Genomic DNA, 24,944 nt, shown 5'->3' on the forward strand with positions numbered 1-24,944 from the left:
ACAGTTATAAAGTTATTATTTTATCACTAAATACTTATTAAATGAATATTAACATGTTTTATTTGCAATAACACATGGAAGTTATACAGTTATAATGTAACTCCATGGCAGCTATAAATTCATACACACTCGTTTGCTGGACAGCATTAGCATAAAGTTTAAATATAACTGATTTGTTCATCAAAATTGCAACGACAATGCAAAATTGTCTTGAAAGGGAAAATACCTTACTGTTGAACCCTGATAACTCTGTACACAGTGGAATTTATGATTAAGGATACATTGTCTACTTGCAATGAAGCTGTTTTGACTGAACTACCGCAGACTCCCAGCTGCTGTGTTAGCGGGTGTGGGGTGAGGTGTGAAAGGCACGGCCACATCTAAACTGAGGTGCTATAAAACCATAAAGGACAGTGGGAAGTGCCACCAGAGGCTCTTTCAAAGTACTGTTCTCCTTCTTTAACTCTAAAATCAGTCCTCTGCCATTATGCCCCAAGTGATCTGAGCAGCTCTGTACGTAAACAGATGTTAGCCAGACTACTTGTGCGAGGAGAAGAAACGTAAACTTAAAGGGTTTAATGACATGGAAGTGACAGCTAGGATTTCTGCTGCAGAAGAGCTTTGAGTTTGATGTGACTGGACTGCTGGAGGTTAATCGCCACGCTTAGGTTCAACTTAATATTCAGAATCATATATGAGGCTTTTGAGAGTGTTTACTGTTGCTGGAATGCACATGAATCATTTGCATACATAAGCAAACAGTTTATATCTATTAGTGTTTCATGTGCTCTCCTACTTTCTATAATCCTCACTCAGACTTCTTTGAATTATAATGAATTCTCCTCTGTGTTATACTCATACAGAACAACATGCGAAAGCATAGGATTATGCAAATGATTGAAATGCATCGCCAGAATGCAGAGCTAAGTCAAAGAAACACTTCATCAGAATCCCATATGACTACATACTTTCCATGGAACACAAAATTCGAAATTTTAAAGATACTTTTCAATATTAAAGATATAGTTATATAAAACTCATAATAGTAATAATAATTAAGAACCCAAAATGTATCTACCTTTTTTGCATTTACATCTGTGTCAGATTCAAAACCCATACAACAAAAATATGTTTCAAAACAAACAAATAAATAAATAAATAAATAAACACATACATACATACATATTTGCTACTAATATATTTTTTGGAAAATATAAATATATTTTTAAAGGGCATTTAAAATTATATTTCGCCCCTTCATATATTTCAGTACAAGAAAATAGATTCACATATGTCACACTTTACAATGTTCCAAATAAATAAATGAATAAAATATAAAATAAAATAAAATCAATCAAAACAATATTACATTATATAATAAAAAATAATAAATAATCTCTAGTAGGTCATTCCGTTTTCATTTAGCACAAATATAGGCAACTGTGAGGTTGGATTTTCTTTCCCTTGAAATATACTTTTGTATATGAACGTTTAAATTAAATATATATTCAGTTTCAAAACACACACACACACACACACACACAGTTTCCGGCCAACTGACCATTTGTTCTGGCCTAAATAAAATACATTTTAACTGTTAACCATTAAAACCATTACCTCTTCTGTGTCTTGGGACATATTCAGTTGGGATTTAGTGTGTTTAACATGCCACCAAATGAAGGCAACACATCACCAGACCCACAGGGACATTACAGTTTCCATTAAAACTGAAACAATTCCCATTATGACTATTAAAACCATTACAAATCATTTGAGCATTTCTATTGATTTCTCAGCAGGGATGGAACATGAAATAACAATTTTAAATATTTTTTCTTCCATGTAAAGCAAAATAAAACTAAAATAAATACTTCCATGTAAAAAAAATCCATGTTCAGATTCAAAACATAGCATTCTAACATATTTCGCTAAGTTTGACATCATTAACACCACCTTAAAATATTGTTTTATGTAAATACGATGCTTCAAAACATTGTCCTTTTGTGTTCCAGAACATAAATACAAATACATTATTACCAGAGTAACTAACAACATTTTTTATTTTTATTTTTATTTTTTTTTATCATTTAAAGTATCCTATGTGCGCTAAACAATGATATATATTCACATTTCACACTACTAGCTCAGTTAAAATGAAGTTTTCACGCTGTTTTCTTAACCTTTGGGTAGCAAGTCTCCAAATGCGGCTAATCGCTAGCATGCAGAGCTAATTTAAAAATATGCAAAGTATCCTAATCAAAGATTCCCATCACTGTCATGTTTTTCAATAGCGGTGATTTTCCAATGCATTTTGGTCCTCTTGAGCTTAACATAGTTAATAGTCGGCTTTATAAAGTGCCCATCGGGTCCATTTCCATGAGCACTAAGCGTCCATTGACAGAGAAAGAGGGCTAAAACGACAGGGAGGTAGTTGTGGGGGGTGGAAGCGTCATAGATTTACATTCTCAAGACATGTTTGCCAACAGCATGTGGCGGCTTGAAGCTAGTCAGCCCCTTCTGTCTGCTGCTTCTGTGTCATTCCAGCCCCCTTCCCCCTCCTCAGGCTACCGCTAGCTCCCAGTCTTGCGCTAATCAAAATGAACATCTGAGAAATGAGGGCAGGTGAGATACAGCTGAAAAGTGTTGATGGCTATCAGAAGGGGAGAGAGACTCTTATCCGACCGATCTGTTGGCCCAAGAATGTGGGAATGTCAGACCCTCCCGACTGCTGGAAGTCTGTTTTAGTAACTTAGCAATCCGAATTCTTGAACATATGGAGAGGTGTGAAGCGTCGGATTCTTCACGCTCCGCTCGTGATGGCGGGGTGGGTTGTGTTTTTGCCGTTGTCTGTGAAATTGGCTGTTTGGTTTGACAACCTTCACTAACGGCTTAGCCGGGGAGTCATGCAAGTGTTTTATTGTGTTTCGAGACTTGCGCAAATAGTTTTTCATGGCAGTCCACAAGGAATCGTGCTGTATGTGTGGAAAAAAATGAATTCAAATGTAAGCACACCAGAGTTGAGGTAATACAAAATGTATACCAGTTATATCATAATGTCCAAATATTGTCTGCAAAAAAACAAAACAAAAAAAAATCAGGTAACCTACAAAATGTGTTTTGTGTAGAAACATTGAAAATATTGTTTATAATGATGCACTGAAATTAATTAAACACCAATGATTATTTATTTATTTATTCATTCATTCATTTAGCCAAAAAACTAATTTGTAAATGAAGTGTTGGTAATTAACATAAAAAATAAATAAATAAATAAAAAACACACAGTATATTCAAATACATATTTTTAAATAGATTTCAAAAGATACTTTTGTAATTATGTATCTCTACCCATATATTTTTCGTAAAATATAGAATAATTAATTATATATATATATATCATATATGATATATTAATATATTTCAGTCTAAGACAAACTTTTCAGCCAAGCAAATTTTACATATCGATACGTCAGTATCATATTTGGTCATGGTGAAAATGTGTCAAAATGCGTAATCGGAGAAACACCAATTAAATGTCACTGTTTCGGCCAATTAACTTGGACTATTCCAAAAGTGAAAAGTGTTTTAATTTTCTTTCTGGATGAAAATTGAAATTTCACTGAAATCTCATTGGAGCATTGGTTTGATTGTTATGCAATTTTGTTGCTAGGCACTTTAATTCACTTTCAGTGAGGCCAGAAGTTGAATGGAAACTAGTACTAGTGCTTCAAAAACAGGATTTAATTTTTCCAAGTCAAAATTAAAACCATTTTTGGGGGGGAATCTATTTACTAGAAATGAAAAGTGAGTGTTACATACCAGAATCAAACCAGGGGCCTGCTTCATAAATCAAGTTTACCAAATAAGCCAGGTTTATTTCAGTTAGTCTGATTTATTGCCAGTTGATTTGCTTCAAAATAAGTCAGACTAATTGAAATAAGCCTGGCTTATTTGGTAAACTTGTTTTATGAAACAGGCCCCCGGTGGTGGAAAGGGAGGGGTTAAAAAAGGAGTGTTTGATGACATCAGCACAAAGCAAAGTAATTTCAGAGGCAGAGAAAGTTGTTACATTATGATAAAAATATTTTCCCAAATCTTCATGTAAATTGTGCTCAATAAGTCTGGGATGTTAGCTCATGTTAAAACTGGAACATCTGATAACTGAATACTGATAAAATGGCCATCCTCTTTGAATTGCTCTTCCTAGTTCCTCTCTTTTTCTCTTTTTCTAACCAGGCACTATGAGACAGAGGTTTTTGGCTCTCTGACTTCGTATCATTTTAAGCCGCAAAGAGGATTACATGCACAAATCCAAACAAAGCAACAGACGAATAGTGAGGTGCGATGTTTCAACTGCCTGAGAAGAGCTATCGGAAATATGTTTACAGGGATATAATGTAAACAGTGTATTTTTGTATAAAATGTCAATGCATCACTTGAAATTATTTTTTTATGATAGAGCTAAACATTTGCTATTATAACTCATCTTCGGCATTATGTTACTTTGTGAAAAATAAACCATGCAGATTTATACATTTAAAGAGATAGTCCACCAAAAAAATGAAAACCTGTGTGATTTTCTTTATTCTGCGAAACACAAAATAAAATACATATTTTGAAGAATCTCTCTCTTTTTTTGTGTGTCCATACAATCAAGTGAATGTTTTCCAAAGTTGTGTTTGGACCCCATTGACTTTAATTTTATGGACTGAAACAGATAATCTATAAATATTTCTAAATAAATAAAATAAATTTCCCCCTTTCATGTCCCACATAAAAAAAGTAATTCAGCGAGTAAATGATTGGTACATTTTTGGGGAGAACCGTTCCTTTAAATGAAAAGAACCTACGTTTAAATTTTGCAAAAATAACTAGGGCCAGAACAAAACAATGAGTTCTAATAGCAAGAATGGATTTGTGATGAACATATTCTTCAAAAATCCCCCTTTTGTTTCCAACTTAAGAAAGTCGGTGAGTAAATGATTGGAACATATTTGGTTGAACTGTTCCTTTAAATGAAAGGCATCAACCACTCATTTTAAGCTTAGCAAAAACAGCCAGTGCCAGAACAAAACAATGAGTTATAATAGCAAAAATTACCCTTTTATATCTCACATATGAAAGTCAAAATGAACATATTCTTCAAACATTCCCCTTTTATGTTCCACTTTAGTAAGAAATTCAACAGGACAGTGAATAAATGATTTGAACATTTTTGGGTGAACCGTTCCTTTAAATTAAAGACGCCAACTATAACTGTCACCGTCCCACCTGTGGGACGCTTGGCGCTCTTTTTTTCGTTGTCTTTTTTCCCTATCAAATATTTGAGTAATCATCATAAATTATATATCATTTGAAAGCTTAAAACCTCAAAATTCATCCTGTGAAAACCATTTTGAAATCGGACATTGCTTTACCATGGAAATTGTACTTTAAAATTGTTTGGCGGTCTCCTCCCCCTTAGTGGGTGGTGTCAAGTGTCATATTACACAATGTATTACGGTCTTTTAGAATCAAAACTTTTTATAATCTTGACAAAATACATATTGCCGAAAGGTCTGACTCTCAGGATTCCACATTTGGTGGTCTTTTTGTGATCGGAGTAATATTGACAGAGAAATTTAGACATTTGTGACAGAAAAATGCATTAAAAAAAATTCAATGAAGTTGAATGGCACCCGGTGGCTGTTTGTGGTATGACGCCCTAAATAAAATCTCACAGGAACCTCAATTTTTCTCATATCAACTTCAAATTTGGAACATAACTTATTGAGACATAAGGCTTTAATTTTATGCCAATTTTAGAGTAAAACCTGTTATGTAAAATATTTATTTTATATAAAATATATAAAAAATAATATTTTGTATTTTCTTTACAGTAAATTTAAACTTCTATAACTTTTTGATACTTTCATATTTTAAAATACTAAAAGTTTTCCACTTTAGAAAGAAAGTCAACAGGACATAGAATAAATGATTTGAACATTTTTGGGTGAACTGTTCCTTTAAATTAAAGACACAAACTATGCCTTTTAAGCCTAAGAAAACAACTAGCGCCAGAACAAAACAATGACATATACTAGCAAAAATGAATGAATATAAGTTCTTATAATAGAATAATTATTATATTTGATACCTATTTTTAAGACTAGCAAAAACTCCAGAAAAAAAACAATGAGTTAAAATTACAAAAATAACAAAAAAAAAAATTTTGATGAACATACCCTTGTGAAAAAGAAGTGCACTTAAGTAGACTTTTATAAAGTGTACTTATTGCAGAAATAATATACTTAAAAAGAACACACATAAGTGCACACATAAGTGTTATTTTCGACGCTTAAATACATTGTATTTGTAATTCACTTCAAATGTATCACATTTTAAAGTGATATTAAATGCAATAAGTTGAACTTTTGAGTGATTTTTTTAAACCACTTAAGTGGGACTTTTTAGTACATCTTTACATGTACTTTCATAATTGTTTCTATTGTCTGTAAAATATGGTTAAAATGTACTACTAATGTACTGACAAGCAATTAATGTTAACTAAAATATACTTTAATGTCAGTTAACAATACACTTAAGCGTGAATTAAATGTAATGTTTTCAACCACCTAAATGCATGTTATTTGTAATTGATTGCAAATATATAACAGTTTCAAATTACATTAAATGCAATTAGTTGAACTTTTGAGTGATATTTTTGAACCACTTAAGTGGGACTTTAGTATATCTCATATGTACTTTGAAATATGGTAAATATGTACTTCTCAATAAGCAATTAATGTGAACTAAAATATACTTCAATGTCATTTCAATGTATTAATTACCTACACTGTAAAAAGTGATAAGTTGACTTAATTTTAAAAAAATGAGGAAACCCGTTGCCTTCAAATTTTTAAGTAAATGATAATTAAAAAAAATAAGTTAATTGAATTTTCAAGTTCACGTCACGCCGTGCACGCGCTCAGGGCAGTTGGACATAGTGGTGTATTAGAGGTAAAAATGTATAAAAATACTGTTCAGTTTCTCGCACAAACCGATCGTTTCGTGTCTTAGGACATCAATGTATCGTCACGAGCCGCAGGGTTTAATTTGGATTCGTCTGTGCATGTTTTGTTTTTTTTACTCTCAAAGATTGTGTGCCCATTGACTTGAAGTATATGACTGACAGACTGCAACGGTTTGAATTAAAAATCTTTGTTTGTGTTCTACTGAAGAAACAAAGTCACCTACATCTTGGATGCCCTGGGGTTTTTTTGGGTGAACTATCCCTTTAAGTGAGAAAAACATAATGATATTGGGTAACACTTTACAATAAGGTTCATTAGTTAAACATTAGTTAATGTATTAACTAACATGAACTAACCATGAGCAATACATTTGTTACTTTATTTACTAATCTTCGCTAACGTTAGTTAATAAAAATACAGATGTTCATTGTTAGTTCATGTTAGTTCACAGTGCATTACCTAATGTTAACAAGATTTTAATAATGTATTATTAAATGTTGAAATTAACATTAACAAAGATTAATAAACGCTGTATGAGTGCAGTTCATTATTAGTTCATGTTAACTAATGTAGTTAACTAATGAACCTTATTGTAAAGTGTTACCTGATATTGTAAGTTTTCTGTACACAGATGTAAAGTACAGTACTATTACATACAAATACAGTACTCTCATAAATGACACTATGTAAAATATTATATAGAAAATTAAACTTCATAGAGTTCATAGTGCAAGAGCTGGTGATGAAAATTTCAACAATAAGTTTTATTGGAGTATACTGTATAAGAAAGTTTACTTAGGTTTAGAAGAAAAATAAATTTCAAGTGCATTAATGCACATAGTATATATTATAGACTAAATGCATTTAAAATACATTAACAAATGTAATTTTGAAGAACACACTTAAGTTGGAATTAAAATAAATATTTACATGTGCTTTAGTATATTGATAAATATATCAAAATAAGTGTACTTATTTAAAACACAATAAAATCATAATTATGTAAAATGTACATTTAAGTAATACTTAATTAGACATTATTATAAAGTGCATTTTTAAAGTATGTTAAGACCTATTGCCATTAAATTGTACTCTCTTTAAGTACACTTAAGTGGCCTTTAATTTAGATTATATTATATTATCTGCAAGAGCACTTTTTAAAATGTATACTTTTAATAATTGAAGTACAAAAAAAGTACACTTTTACTGCCATTAAGCACACTTCTTTTTCACAAGGGTATTCTTCAAAAATTCCCCTTAATGTCCCACACAGGTAAGAAATTAAAGATTCTACTTAAAATAATCTGCTACTCTTAAGCTTAGCAAAAGCAACTAGCACCAGCACAAAACAAAACAAAAGTCTGTGAGCGTTAATAACAGTTCCTCCCCTTTACAAGTTGCACTCTCAGCGACCTTATGCCTCAGTTGTCAGCATTTTGTAACCAAATTAGTTTGTTCTCTGTTAGTGATGAGAGCCTGGGTCTGAATAATGAGATTTACCCTTAGGCTACGCTACTATCAAGCATTGTAGCATTGTTAGTGTATCTTTCCCATCAGACATCCCTTGCTGGATCCATCTTCTCTGCAGCAGTGGCAGCCATCCAAAGAAAACCAACCCACAAGAAGTTAATAAGTGGTAAAATTTGCAAACGAGTCTTGTATGCGGCATTAGCATTAAAATAGCAGTTAGATACATGCCAACCTTTCGCTGCTTAAAATAGAGGAGAGAGGCAGGATGCAAGGAAAAGTGGAAATTGCTCTCAGTAAATTGTGGCTGGTAGTTACAATTAGTCACAGTTCAAAAATTTAATTTGGTTTAAAAATTGGATTTTAAACGTGTTGAATGTGGTAAAAAATTGAGATCAAGACCCGCTGGAATTGCTATAATGGTGTTGACGGTGACGGAGCAGATATGGTCTCATAAACGCAAGGACTGAAACGCTCCGCCAGCCGGAGACAGTTTATTCTCCGCTCGGCTGTCCGATTGGGTGAGTGGCCAACTCAACCTAATCTCCAGGCGTACAGCTAACTCCTCGCTCGCCTTTTACTGAGTCATGCTGTCATGTTACAGAAGCACAATAATTCCAATTTCCCCTCAGAGCAAACTCTGTTGTTCTTTTTTTGAACGTTTACCGGGTTGCAGTCAAAAGCTGTGCTACTCTTTATTTTTTGTTTTCATCATCTTTAATTCAGGGGGTTTGGGGGACCCCAGTTAAAGTTTAGCCCCCTAATTAAGATAATTAATAATTAAGAAGAATATTATTAATATCACAAATGATAGAATTCACCCAATTCTGCCATAAATAACTTACCCTTAAGTTTCAAACATTTCTGAGTTTCTTTCTTCTGTTGAATGCCAAAACATATTTTGAAAGATGTTGGTAACCACACAGTTGACGGTAGCCACTGACTTCCATTATATGTATAAAATACTATGGAAGTCAATGGCTACCAGCAGATATATATATATATATATATATATATATATATATATATATATATATATATATACAGTGGGGCAAAAAGGTATTTAGTCAGCCACCAATTGTGCAAGTTCTCCCACTTAAAAAGATGAGAGAGGCCTGTAATTTTCATCATAGGTATACCTCAACTATGAGAGACAAAATGAGAAAAAAAAATCCAGAAAATCACATTGTAGGATTTTTAAAGAATTAATTGGTAAATTCCTCGGTAAAATAAGTATTTGGTCACCTACAAACAAGCAAGATTTCTGGCTCTCACAGACCTGTAACTTCTTCTTTAAGAGGCTCCTCTGTCCTCCACTCGTTACCTGTATTAATGGCATCTGTTTGAACTCGTTATCAGTATAAAAGACACCTGTCCACAACCTCAAACAGTCCAACTCCAAACTCCACCATGGCCAAGACCAAAGAGCTGTCAAAGGACACCAGAAACAAAATTGTAGACCTGCACCAGGCTGGGAAGACTGAATCTGCAATAGGTAAGCAGCTTGGTGTGAAGAAATCAACTGTGGGAGCAATTATTAGAAAATGGAAGACATACAAGACCACTGATAATCTCCCTCGATCTGGGGCTCCACGAAGATCTCACCCGTGGGGTCAAAATGATCACAAGAACTGTGAGCAAAATCCCAGAACCACACGGGGACCTAGTGAATGACCTGCAGAGAGCTGGGACCAAAGTAACAAAGGCCTCAAATCCTGCAGTGCCAGACGTGTCCCCCTGCTTAAGCCAGTACATGTCCGGCCCGTCTGAAGTTTGCTAGAGAGCATTTGGATGATTTCTAGAAGCATTTCAAGGTCCTGGAGTGGCCTAGCCAGTCTCCAGATCTCAACCCCATCGAAAGTCTTTGGAGGGAGTTGAAAGTCCGTGTTGCCCAGCGACAGCCCCAAAAGATTACTGCTCTAGAGGAGATCTGCATGGAGGAATGGGACAAAATACCAGCAACAGTTTGTGAAAACCTTGTGAAGACTTACAGAAAGCGTTTGACCTCTGTCATTGCCAACAAAGGGTATATAACAAAGTATTGAGATGAAATTTTGTTATTGACCAAATACTTATTTTCCACCATAATTTGCAAATAAATTCTTTAAAAATCCTACAATGTGATTTTTTGGATTTTTTTTTCTCATTTTGTATCTCATAGTTGAGGTATACCTATGATGAAAATTACAGGCCTTGTAACTTGTAACTTGCACAATTGGTGGCTGAATAAATAGTTTTTTGCCCCACTGTGTGTATAGATAGATAGATAGATAGATGACAGCATTACAGCATTATAGACATTTATAATTTTACGAAATATTTCTATTTCAAATAAATGCTGCTCTTTTGAGCTTTTTATTCATTAAAGAATCCTGAAAAAAAAAAAAAAACAGTTTCTACAAAAATATCAACTAACACAACTGTTTTCAGCATTAATTATAATAATCATGTTTCTTGAGCAACAAATCAGCATATTAGAATGATTTCTGAAGGACCTTGTGACACTGAAGACTGGAGAAATGATGCTGAAAATTTAGCTTTGCATCACAGGAATAAATTACATTTTAAAACATATTCAAATAGAAAACAGTTATTTTAAATTGTAATACTATTTTACAATATTATTGTTTTTACTGTATTTTTAATTAAATAAATGCAGCTTTGATGAGCATAAAAGACTTCTTTCAAAAACATACAAACATCTTAGCAACATCTATGCATACTACCTATTAAATAAATAAATAAATAGGCATTAAACTGTTATTTGAAACAATTTGGTTACATATAGTTTTGTTTAAAACAAAAATGAAAGGGAACTCTGTTCTATTCATTGAATCACTTTTGATGCACAGTGTGTCGGCTCACCGTAAATGTCACGTAAAACTAAGCAAAGTGTGATTGGTAGTCTTCCATGTCGGTCAGACTGCACCTTCATATCTGAACAAGTGGTTCTTGGCCACATTAAGCTACAGTATGCACTGAATTTAATGCCAGCAGTCAAAACATTGGCTTGCATGACTAACAGCGTTTTTCTAGTGAGAGTGACATGAACAGAGATTAGCGATGGTTTATCAGACCTGCTGGTACGCAAGGATTGCGCAGAAGTTCTGGCCCGGCCCACCTCAGGCAAAGCCCAACAACCTGTCAGAAGGTCATTGTGTAATTCGCCCTGTTTCGATCTACTATATTCTGCTAGAACACTGCCATTCTTGTCTCGGTTTGGCTTTTCTGTGCTTTGGCTTTATCTATTAATCCTCATTCTGTTTTGTGCTTAAACTGCCGATCTGTTGACATCCACTCCGATGAGAACAGCTTTGAAATCAGTGTACATACCACGCATTATGTATGCTCAACACGCTTTTAATGATGAAGTATAACATGACAGGCATGCATGAAATTAAAAAGAACTAAGACAGACATTGTCCCGAAAATGAAAAGGACTTTTGGCTCCTCAAAACACCAGCCGCATTCCTTCAAGCAGTTTAAGTGCATTGGAAATGACATGTTCGTTGCGTAAATTATATATCTTTCAACCAGTGCACTGGCAAGCTAGTGAACTCTGGGATGTGTTAAGATGTCTGAATCTTATCTGACTTAATGCATGCAGCATAACATTTCTAAGCCACCACGCTTTGGACTTTCATCCATGAATTTCCATCTGAAATGCATCCATGCAGGCACTGTTTTGTCAGGTCAGTGAAAGGATAGTTTAATGCCCCAAAACGGCATCCCGCAAGCAATCACAACCACTTCTAACTTGGATAGAAAGAGATCATTAGTGATGACTGCGGCATGCATTGCTCATGCATGGATGTGGGTCAGTTTGTGTGCTATAAATAATGTGCACTGTTTGGATACGGTCTTCATATCTGGCAGAGAGGAAAGTCACACTTTGCTATGGAAAACAGCTATTGGAAGGCAAGCCACAGGAAGTATGGTGAATAGAATGGAAATATCCTCATCCCCTCACGTCTGCATGCAATGGAAATTAGACTTTGTAAACAACAAAGAAAGCAGTATTGGTCTGACTGATAAGACTGAATTTCATTTGGTTTCAAATGAAATCGGTAAATCATCACACCACCCCAAATCCCAATATTTACTCATCTTCAGGCCATCGAAGATGTAGATCAGTTCATTTCTTTGATCAGATTTGGAGAATCACTTGCTCAGTGCATGGGTGCCATCAGAATGAAACTCCGAACAGCTGATAAAAACATCACAATAATCCACACCACTCCAGTCCATCAGTTAATTTCTTGTGAAGTGAAAAGCTGCGTGTTTGTAAGAAACTTTAAACTGTCGCTTCTGGCCAAAATACAAATGAAAAAGTCCTTTGTCGTCGTCTAACATCAAAATCCACAGGTGTATTTGTTGAGAACTGTTGCATCGTTTTCGCTTGTAAACGGTACTTTATATGTGCATATTTGTGCAAGATGGCATTTCACTGGAAAAAGCAATATTATGCATGAAGGCATGCGGATTTTCACTTCACACAATGTTAATTGATGGACTGGAGTGGTGTGGATTATTGTGATGTTTTTATCAGCTGTTTGAACTCTCATTCTGACGGCACCCATTCACTGCAGAGGATTCATTGGTGAGCAAGTTATCTAATGAAGAAATCAGCAAATTTAAATTTTTGGTTGAATCATTCCTTTTAAAACAACAAAGTGACAGATTTGTTTAATTACAGTGTGACTTTGAGACAGTTTTTGCCAATGTTTTTGAACTAGTTAAGGAGATGTGTGCAAGGTTTTCTATGAAAATATGATCTAGCAAGCACTTTCTTCATTTGGCAAGCTCTAATCTGATTGGCTGGCATCTACACAACCTCCGGAAATGAGTGTGCAGCAACTCATCTGAAAATGTGTTTGATGTACTGACAATACATGCTTTTAAAGAAGAACTTTCCACTGGATTTTCCAAAGTTTGCCGAATGTGTGGGCAAATTTTCAGTTGGTGGAAATGACTTTTCCTTGAGCCATTCATTAAACAAATAACGTTTTGAGAAGCTGATAGACTGGGATTTCAATTCCTCAGTTTCTCCTTTCAAATCAAGTCAGAATGCTTGCCACAGAATTCTGGATATTTCTCAGCAGAACTTCTGAGATCTCTTACTTGATACAATATTTAAGTCCTTCTCTTTTTGAAAAGCCTTCACTCAGATTTGTCTCCAAGACTAAAGCTGCTCAATATTGTTAAGTAGGCGCTTTAGAACTCGCAAAAATGCTTCCTATCATTAGTGAAATTCTCTTGAAGATGTCATGCTTGGCTTAGTTTAATATCCTAAATAGACCTCAGAGTCTGTTTAATTTCCTTCTTAGATTCTGTGACATTTGATGCTGTCACTGTATCTTTGGTTCACTGGGGTAGAGAATATTGGACGGTGGCGTTTCTGAATAGCTTCTCTGTGTGCCGCTTGTGAAATGTGTGTGCGCAACATGACTCACTACCATCTATTGACTCGACAAGGCTACGTCATTGGCTGTCTTATTGTAACGATTGAATCGCCTAGTCTTGAGAAGCCAGTCACTGATTCTGTAAGGACTGTCAGTGGAAAGATAAAATAGTTTTTGGAGGATGTCAATAAGTGTTGCTTTTACTTTTACTTTTTTTTCCTTGGCTAGATAAGATAATTAAGAAAGGGAATCTGTTCCTACTCAATAGATAAAGGACAAAGGCTCTTTTCAGACCTTTTTTGTTCTAAAAGTTCTGTGGGTGCTGCGTTGCTTTTGTGAGTGTTAAACCGTGGCAAACTAGATTTCTGAAGAAAATATGAGTGGTTGCCCATGCAAAACTGATCACCAGGGTGCTGTGGATAGTTGCCAGGTTGTTGCAACACAGTTGCAAGGTGCTGTGAGAAAGTTTCAATCCTGGTCCAAATGTTCTCACCTCGAAATCTCTGTTATTTTGTCCCCAGACCTTCTAATGTAAGTCTAACAGCGAGTCCTAACAAGTCATGACAAGATATTAGGCAATCAGTTTTTCTCAGAACAGTGTGAGTCGGGTTTTCTATGTCTGTATGCTCTTTCATAAGGCACAGCACCTGAAGGGTGTAAAACTGTAAGAAAACAACAGATTTGTGTTGACTGTGAAGGTTCTCCAGAAGGTTTTATTTATCAGATTCCAACATTTCCTTCCACAATCAGTCTGTTTGTGTCCATATTTGATGTTTAATATATATGAGAAGCAATATTTTGGTCAAAATCCCATTAAAAAAAAAAAAGTCTGTTCACACTGGCCATATTTACAACACCTCCGGGCAGCTATTTCAGGCAACCAAGACCAATTCCTATCTACTTGAATGGGGGAAACCAGAAATCTCAAAAACTGCTTGCCACACTCACGTTTAAATAACCTATTTCAGATCAGCAACACAATCTGGCACAAACCAGCCCATAAATGTTGTTTCTTAAGGTTACATAGCATTTCAAAAATGTATATTTCAGGCTGGACAATCCAAAGCGCATATGTAGTCCTAAGCACGTGTCTCAGAAGAACACTGATGCAACGACTTTACCAATTAGCGATTGGCTCTTTTATTTAAAAGGTGGGACTATTTTGCCACATTGCACACTGCACTTTATCCCATTCATAAATAAAATGAGTGCACAATGACAATAATTAATTTTTTATGTTTATTCTGACACCTTCAGTTCTGCTAATGTTCACAAATCTGTGTTTTTAGCAGTAAATACTGTTTTCATGTAATCTTAATATTATATTGTCATGTTTATCAAATCAAAGCTGATGAAAAATATAGACCTCTTTATTGGTGTTTAAATTGTATATAGGCTTATGTTGAACTTTATTTGTGTGCACTGTATAAGGCAGTACATAAAGTACTGAATAAGAAATGTTACTGTTGCTACATGAAAATGTCTGAAATGTCCGTGCATTTATTGCAGCTAATCCACTTCATCTGTGATAAAGTACACAAAGACCGCACAAACAGAAAGTGTCCGAATTCATGCCTCCATCTTAAAATCTGGAAACTAAATCCAGCTGCATTTGAACACACCTATAGTGTCAATTGCTGCTGTCACTTCTAGTTAGAAAAACAAATCATATTAGCAAGCGTGAGGTGGCTTTTATCACTTGTCATTTTGTCATGCCAAGGCTTGTTAGCTTAGGGTGTAAACGTTTTTTTTGCTGATTTTATTGTATGTCTAATTGCTTTTGAAATGCATCTGCACACTTTTCCGCAAAAACCTACCGTATGTGATTTGACATACTGATACTTGTAGTGGTACTTGCTTTTGATAGCGTTTAATAATTAGCATTAGGGTTTTGTTCAAGGTCAATTCGCAGGTAACAAATTTAGGTTATAAAAACATTGTGGGAACATCGTTTTGAAATGTGTCTAAACTGTTGAAATGTTTTATTGTTGTGCTTATAATGATATTTAAAGGTTACAAAAAGCAGAAAGTTTCTGAGAACTTTCATCCAGTACAAATAACATAAGTACGTTTTGAGAATGTTTTCTGACAACGTATATTAAATAAGAATACCCCACAAATATTACTCTAAGAACGTTTTGTCTTAACCTTACGACAGATATAGCCAATCACTGCCCTGAGAAGCCTTTTTGCCATCCAACATTTTTTCCGACAAGTCCATCAGGCTTTACTGAACTGTCTGACACATACAAATAAATAAATAAATAAACTAATAATAATAGTTTTAAAAAAATGGCACATGTAATTAAAATACTAGATATTCAGAGTGGCTGCTTCATGGACTTTTGTTCGTTAGTACAGTATCAGATAGTAATCTTGAAAAATTCTGTTAATTTTACACTTCCATGAGTCTGTGAAGTTTTATCCATTAAATAAAAAGACTGTACAGATAAAGCATGTGATAAGTGTATAATAAGTAAGTTTGCATGCAGCCTTTATTTTAAGAAAAAAAGTTCCCTGTTTGCATCTGCAAAGTGTCCACTACACATTTTCCCTGTGTGTTAAAGGCTTAGTTCACCCAAAAATGAAAATTCTGTCATTAATTACTCAACTTTGTCGTTCCAAACCAGTAAGACCTTTGTTCATCTTCAGAACACAAATTAAGATATTTTGATGCATTCCGAGAGCTCTCTGAGCTACGAGAATACTTTTTGTGCGCAAATAAAATAAAAATAACGACTTTGTTTACGTTACTTTACGTATGTGATACTCACCAAAATGGCGCTATAGGATGATGTGGAGGAGACAAATTGTTGAATAAAGTCGTTTTTTTTTTGTTTTATTTGCGCATAAAAAGTATTCTCGTAGCTTCATAAAATTACGGTTGAACCCCTGATGTCACATTTATTATTTTAACGATCTCCTTGCTATGTTTCTGAGCCTTGATCGTAGTAGTAACCTTGCTGTCTATGGGAGGGTCAGAAAGCTCTTGGAATTCATCAAAAATATCTTAATTTGTGTTCTGAAGATGAATGAAGGTCTTACAGGTTTGGAACAACATGAGGGTGTATAATTAATGACAGAATTTTCTTTTTGGGTGAACCCTTTAATGGCAATGCTTATGACATATCGAATGTCTGTTTTCTTGACAGTAGCGTTTTCTCCTTTTCTTCTGTTGTATTTTGTTTTTCATCCAAAATCATCCCAAAATCATCAGGTACAGCACAGCGCGAGCCGACTTGCATTGTCATTTCGTTTGATAGACAGGTTGAAGGTTGTGATTAAGTAACCACTGTCGTAAGGTCAATTTTGTTACTTTTTATTCCTTAAAATTTGGAGGCAGGACTATCTATTTGTCCTTCCAGTGGAAACAAGTTTTATGATGGCATTGGCTTCGAAATGACACACTTCACCTTTAACAGTGTACAAAATTCAGAGCGCGCAGCAGCTGGTAAGCTGAGTCTGTCTCTGAATGCCACACTGACAATGAAGTTTGAGGAACTCCAAGGTCAGGCTTCAGCTGTAGACAAAAGAGCGATGTGTTTGTGTGTAAGCGTGAGTGAGATAGAGAAGTACATGCCACTTCTGCACGTGATGATTGCATTTCAAATTAAGAAAGCCTGACAACAAGCCATTCATCTGAAACATGTAAAATTCATTCATTTAAAGTTCTTTGTTTTCCTTTGTTTCTCACTAGACCATCTAAGCTGCAACAATTCATCACAATCTGGTTGATCCTACACCAATTAGCTTGTTGCGAAAGGTTCTGTGTGAAAATGGAAATCAATTAGTCCCTTTATTTGCGCCTAATTCCAAACAGCTGGTTAGTGAGCCACGGGTGACAGTTCTCCCCTTTGCTGTAATATCCTGACTATTTGCTCGACTAAGTGGAGCGAAGCTACCTTTGTTTATCTTGCTCTCTCAGGTCGTATGCACTCATTCCCTCCCTTCCCTCCCAATGACCTTCCTACAGGTAGAGACTCTGGGTTTGAGTCAAAGCAAACACAGCAGGCTCCAGCTGTGCCTGAAGAAAGACAAATTCATCGAGGAGTTTCAGTCTTGGCAGGATCTGGGGTTGCAGATTGAGCTTTTTTGTGTCTAAAAGACAAAACATTGATTAACACCGTCCTATTGCATATTGCATCATACTGTATGCATATATAGGGTAGGTTTGTAGTTAGTAATGTAATCTATTGATTATACATAAAGTAATGTATTCTGACTACTTTTAGATTACTTTTGACTTAACTCTAAAATGTATTGCATTAATTTAACAACATCGTTAAGTGTATTAAACATTTGTTACATTAATCCAGGGTTTCTCAAACTGGGGTCAACGGAATAACTGCAGAGGTTTCGTGAGTTGGAAAAAAAAAAGCTACTAATTTAGTAAATCTTAAAAACGTCAAATTAAAATAATTTACATAATTAATTAATTGTAAAATAAAAACAGTCAAAATACAACACTTGAACAGTAAAAAGACAATGTACTTTTTTTTTCCCAATGCCTTTTACTTTGCACATTTTGCAAGCTGTATGTGAACTTATGACTGCAGCTGTACTATACTGATTTATATATATATTTTTTTTTAAGTAAGGTTGCATTAAATTGAACATAAGTGACAGTAAAGACATTTAGAATATTAGAAATTATTTCTATTTTAAATCAATGCTAGTCGTCTAATTTTCTATTCATTAAAGTTTTGAAAAAAAGGATCACAGCTCCAAAAAAATAAGCAGCACCACTATTTTCAACATTGATAATAATCAGAAATGTGTCCTCTACAGTAATGATTTCTGAAGGATTATGTCACACTGAAAACTGGAGTAATGATGCTGAACATTCAGCGTTGCATCACAGAAATAAATTACATTTTGAAATATATTAATGTAGAAAACTGTTGTTTTAAAATGTAAAACTATTTTAGAATATGATTGTTTTTACTGTATATTTGATCAAATAAATGCAGCCTGTGTGAAAAAAAAAAAAAACGTACGAACAGTAGTTTATATTAATTTAATAGGCCTATATACAGGTGCATCTCAATAAATTAGAATGTCGTGTAAAAGTTAATTTATTTCAGTAATTCAACTCAAATTGTGAAACTTGTTTATTAAATAAATTCAATGCACACAGACTGAAGTAGTTTAAGTCTTTGGTTCTTTTAATTGTGATGATTTTGGCTCACATTTAACAAAAAACCCACCAATTTACTATCTCAACAAATTAGAATACTTCATAAGACCAATAAAAAATAAAATAAAAAATTGTGAATTGTTGGCCTTCTGGAAAGTATGTTTATTTACTGTATATGTACTCAATACTTGGTAGGGGCTCCTTTTGCTTTAATTACTGCCTCAATTCGGCGTGGCATGGAGGTGATCAGTTTGTGGCACTGCTGAGGTGGTATGGAAGCCTAGGTTTCTTTGACGGTGGCCTTCAGGTCATCTGCATTTTATGGTCTCGTGTTTCTCATTTTCCTCTTGACAATACCCCATAGATTCTCTATGGGGTTCAGGTCTGGTGAGTTTGCTGGCCAGTCAAGCACACCAACACCATGGTCATTTAACCAACTTTTGGTGCTTTTGGCAGTGTGGGCAGGTGCCAAATCCTGCTGGAAAATGAAATCAGCATCTTTAAAAAGCTGGTCAGCAGAAGGAAGCATGAAATGCTCCAAAATTTCTTGGTAAACGGGTGCAGTGACTTTGGTTTTCAAAAAACACAATGGACCAACACCAGCAGATGACATTGCACCCCAAATCATCACAGACTGTGGAAACTTAACACTGGACTTCAAGCAACTTGGGCTATGAGCTTCTCCACCCTTCCTCCAGACTCTAGGACCTTGGTTTCCAAATGAAATACAAAACTTGCTCTCATCTGAAAAGAGGACTTTGGACCACTGGGCAACAGTCCAGTTCTTCTTCTCCTTAGCCCAGGTAAGACGCCTGACGTTGTCTGTGGTTCAGGAGTGGCTTAACAAGAGGAATACGACAACTGTAGCCAAATTCCTCGACACGTCTGTGTGTGGTGGCTCTTGATGCTTTGACCCCAGCCTCAGTCCATTCCTTGTGAAGTTCACCCAAATTCTTGAATCGATTTTGCTTGACAATCCTCATAAGGCTGCGGTTCTCTTGGTTGGTTGTGCATCTTTTTCTTCCACACAACTTTCTGTTAACATGCTTGGATACAGCACTCTGTGAACAGCCAGCTTCTTTGGCAATGAATGTTTGTGGCTTACCCTCCTTGTGAAGGGTGTCAATGATTGTCTTCTGGACAACTGTCAGATCAGCAGTCTTCCCCATGATTGTGTAGCCTAGTGAACCAAACTGAGAGACCATTTTGAAGGCTCAGGGAACCTTTGCAGGTGTTTTGAGTTGATTAGCTGATTGGCATGTCAACATATTCTAATTTGTTGAGATAGTGAATTGGTGGGTTTTTGTTAAATGTGAGCCAAAATCATCACAATTAAAAGAACCAAAGACTTAAACTACTTCAGTTTGTGTCCATTGAATTTATTTAATACACGAGTTTCACAATTTGAGTTGAATTACTGAAATAAATGAATTTTTCCACGACATTCTAATTTATTGAGAGGCACCTGTATTAAAAAAACAAACAAACAAACAAAAACACACACATGGTATGCCAATTATTCAAGTTTATAACAATTAATCACATTAGTATTTGCTGAGAAAGTCCCTAGATGAAAATATTACAAATACATTTGTTTTAGACGTTTTATTTCCATGTTATTGAACATTTATACATTTAGTGGCCATTCACACATAATGCAGTCTTATATTCCATCTGTGATATATTTTAACTTTTTGTCTCTAGTCATATCTGTAATATGATTAGTATGCTAAAGGCTGTACTTCTGAACCTGAAAGTAAATTGATTAATATTTGTCAGGTAAATTGAAGCAGAGGAAAATTTGCTCCTCTTACTTTATTTATTTCTTATCATTCCGTGCTGCTGATAATTGCCCCGAATGTAGTCGTCCTGATAGCGTGGAGTCGTGGGAGTCTCAGGGCGATATCATTGGTTAGCAGTATTAACACTACGCAATTGGCTCTTTGCATCTTGAGCCTTGGCGCCTAAATACTTGATAATCTTTCCCCTTTGGACTGCCATGTCTCACGTTATCAGGCGTAATTTGCATGTGATGATGTATTTTCGGCCTCACAGAGACCTGTTTTCTCCCTCTAAATTTGTCTTTTGTGAGGCATAGTACAGATAGCTTCAGTTGACAGGAGCACTAACTAAGGATAAAACTGTTAGTGTTTGTGTGAGGAATATAAATAGACCTTGTTAGAGAGGAGTGGAGCTACAGTAACACACGGCTAAGCTAATAGCATGCGCCCCAGGCCAAGGCTCGGTTGGGCTTTTCCTGAGGAAAAATGTTAAAGTTGCACATTTAAGAATGACATCTGAATCCAAAAGACACTTCTAGTTCCATATAGTTCAAAATGACTGTGATTTCATTTTTGTGATTGCTGAATTGCAACAGCAAAGGCCATTTAATGTTTGCTAACAAGGAAACCACTGTATTATTGCAAAGAATGCTTACAATTCAGCAAAATGAGATACTGTTGTAGTGCTTGCAACATTCGATTGGTTATTATATATCGTTCCCACTGCGAATAATCCTTGACTGGATTGCCATGAACATGTACAGTCAACGTGATGCATTCCTGTCTAGAGGCAAAAGATGATTATATTTGCGTTTTAGACTATACATGTAATGGCAATTTTGAGTGTGACTTGGACATACCAGCGAGTGACCGGATATTTGCTAAAAAAAAAAAATGACTGTGCAGAAAATTAGAATATTGCATCAAACAACTGCTAATATTTGTTTTACTACCCTATCTGTTCAAGAGAACAGTCGAAAAATAAATGAAGTGAATTGTCAAGTAGCAAAGTTTTTCGTTGAGCATTGAGGAAATTATTATGTCTTCCCATGTTTTCTTATAGGATAAAATTATCCGCCTCAGTTGAGCAATTGTAGGCGATTTAGTAAACCGAGGGAACTAGTAAATTTATATGCACAATTTAGTCAAACAAGAGAATGAATTAGTAAATTGTGCACACAATTTCCTTTTTTTCTGCCTGTCTTGTGCGGGGCTCAATTCAATTGAGTTGTTTTATCTTATGCACATATTGGTGCTTCCATTCATATATATATATATATATATTATTATTATTTTTTTTTTTATTTATTTTTTTTTTTCTAACGCAATATCCCAAAATTCGCATAATTATACACAGATGGAAACATAGCTGCTGAGCATTTATGATCTTTTACGCATGTTCAGCTTTAAGAATTTTCAGACGTGTGGACATGAAAACTTTTGGAAAATGCTTAAAGATTTTAGTGTGGATAAAGATGTTTCGAAAACAAAATGCCCTTTTTAAATATGTGACCCTGGACCACAAAACCAGTCTTAAGTCGCTGGGATATATTTTTAGCAATAGCCAAAAATACATTGTATGGTTCAAAATTATTGATTTTTCTTTTATGCCAAAAATTATTAGGACATTAAGTAAAGATCATGTTCCATGAAGATATGTTGTAAATTTTCTACTGTAAATATATTAAAACTTAATTTTTTATATGTAATATGCACTGCTAAGAACTTCATTCAGACAACTTTAAAGGCGATTTTCTCAATATTTAGATTTTTTTGCACCCTCAGATTCCACATTTTCAAATAGTTGTATCTCGGCCAAATATTGTCAGATCCTAACAAACCATACATCAATGGAAAGCTTATTTATGTATACATCTCAATTTTAAAAACAATTGACCCTTATGACTTGTTTTGTGGTCCAGGGTCACCTATATCCAGATTGATGTGGACACAGCCGTTGTGTCTAATAATCTTGCGAAATTGTACAACCTCAGACCTGTTTCTTGCCTAATTGCACCTCATTGGGCAGATTAAAATCGGGGAGAATGAATAATTCCATGTTTTTTTTTGGGGGGGGGGGGGGTACTAGATTAGCACGACTGGAATAAACAAGAAAGCTTTGGGACTCATTCGTGTTACAGGGCTTCTTATCTAGCAGGCGGTTTATAGTTATTTCACGAAGATTGCTGTGGTGGGCTCAGCAGGGCTTAACCTGAAATAACCTGTGAGGTAAGCTGGATTTTAGCCATGCATTTCTGAAATGGCCCACCTATACCTCAGTGTTATCAAAACATATTTTGCTTTCTCGCTTCCAGAAAGCTCAGGTGAAAGGTACATGTACATGCTTGTGTAGATGAAGATTTGGGGTTTTGTTTCATTACTTCTACTCGACAACTTCAGAGCTATTGCGTTTTTTCTTTTTCCATAGAAATTTCATAACTTCAGTGAAAATTACTTGTGAGGTCTTGAATGAATCGACACAGAGCCTATTAAAGTTCCACCAGACATTGTATTTATTTTATTTTATTTTTTCCCATTGGCCACTCGCTGAAGCTAAAATCAATAGCCTCGTAGGGAATGCCAACCCAGAGATACAAAGTTCAATAGGCTCAAAGTGTGCTCAAAGAAACTTCCCAACATATTGACATCATGGAGGAAGATATAACCCCATATGAAAAGACAAAAGCAAAAGTGTTCCTTGAAACAAAGCTAAATGAAAGGCCTGCTCTTTGAAACAAGGTACATGATTACTGGTAAAACAGATATTGCTCTTGATGTCCACATGGCTGTCAGCAAGCTTGAAAAACAGCCCAGATAAAATGCATTGGCGTAACATTGTATTTCCTAGTGTTCAACCTCATAAATGTCAAACAAAACAGCTCACAACTGTCCACCTTTTATTTTTGCGAGGTGTTTGTGTTAGTAGATTCTCCTCAGCCATTGATTACAGTGTATGGAATTCACAGAGCTTAAAAAAAGGCAATTTTGGGGGGCATTTGCAAGTAAATAAATCCAAAATCTGCAATAATGAACTAAGTATCTAATTATTATCCCAACAAAAATAGTGTTTTCCCTCTTACAACACAAGTGGTCGGACTAAATTACTTTTTTTTAAGTTTTCAGGGCTCAAAATCATACAAATTTGTGAATGGTTCAGGTATAAGGGAGACCGGGGCAATTGTAAAACTCTGACTTTTTGCATTTAATTTAAAATTATAGTCTTGTCCTTATTAGGGAAAAATATATAAATTGTATTAGTATTTAGTGCGCCTACATTTGTTTCTTATATCAAAAGATGGCAAGTGTATTTCAAGTAGTTTGTGATATAAAAAATGTTACAATTGCCCCCAGTCTCCCCTACCCTACTTTATGGAGACAAAATGCCCCTACAATGTAGCAATATCCTTTTTTTTTTTTTTGTGGTTCTCATGAGGAGAACAGCTTATAAATCATACATAATTAAGTTTTTAGAAAATCTAAAAATGCAGAACATTTTGTGTGAAGGGTAGGTTTAAGGTTAAGGAGATAGAAAATATAGTTTGTCCGGTAAAACAACTATTTCGTCATTGGAATGTCCCCATGAAACATGGAATCCAGTGTGGGTGTGTGTGTGCATGCATCACAACTTATAAACGTTCCAAGCATGACAAAAATGTGACATTGAACTTGGTGAGAGTAGTCTTGGTTAAATAAAATTTTTACACTTTCTAGCATTTCACTTGTGTTTGATGTGACCAGACTGTAAATAATAATGACGTTATACATAAATAGTGAACAAACTCAACAGTACGTGCTACTGGCAGGTGAGAACAAATGAAAGGGTCAGTGAACATAGATGATTCTTAAGAAAATAATATATTCCCCTGAGAATGGTTTGGTTATAGTGTTCACAGTCCTCCTTTCCACAAGAAATTCTTTGCAAAGTTGAACGACTCTAGCCTGTAATAAGGCGGGAAAATGAGAGCAGATCACAGAGTGAGATATACATCATCTCCACAACCTTGTCACCGTACACCCCCAAGGGTCAGTGCATCTGGCGCTACACACTGAAACCTCGATAATGAGACCGTGTCATCACTACTGAAGGGCTCGAATTTACTTAATGGTAGAAGTTCAAAGACTTATTTTACAGCAGAGATGACAA

The 24,944-nt window shown here is 35.1% G+C and overlaps 1 long non-coding RNA gene across 3 annotated transcripts in view; it reads left to right on the forward strand.

The window, feature by feature from the left end:
* LOC131530671 (uncharacterized) overlaps positions 1-4,586 on the forward strand; it is a 51,978-nt gene extending 47,392 nt beyond the window's left edge. For all 3 annotated transcript variants that reach the window (XR_009268450.1, XR_009268452.1, XR_009268451.1), the window contains one exon: positions 4,237-4,586. This is a non-coding gene — a long non-coding RNA (uncharacterized LOC131530671). The remainder of the gene's footprint in view (positions 1-4,236) is intronic.
* Positions 4,587-24,944: the final 20,358 nt, after the last annotated feature.

The sequence above is a fragment of the Onychostoma macrolepis genome, chromosome 22, assembly GCF_012432095.1.
Source record: "Onychostoma macrolepis isolate SWU-2019 chromosome 22, ASM1243209v1, whole genome shotgun sequence".
Taxonomy (NCBI): domain Eukaryota; kingdom Metazoa; phylum Chordata; class Actinopteri; order Cypriniformes; family Cyprinidae; genus Onychostoma; species Onychostoma macrolepis.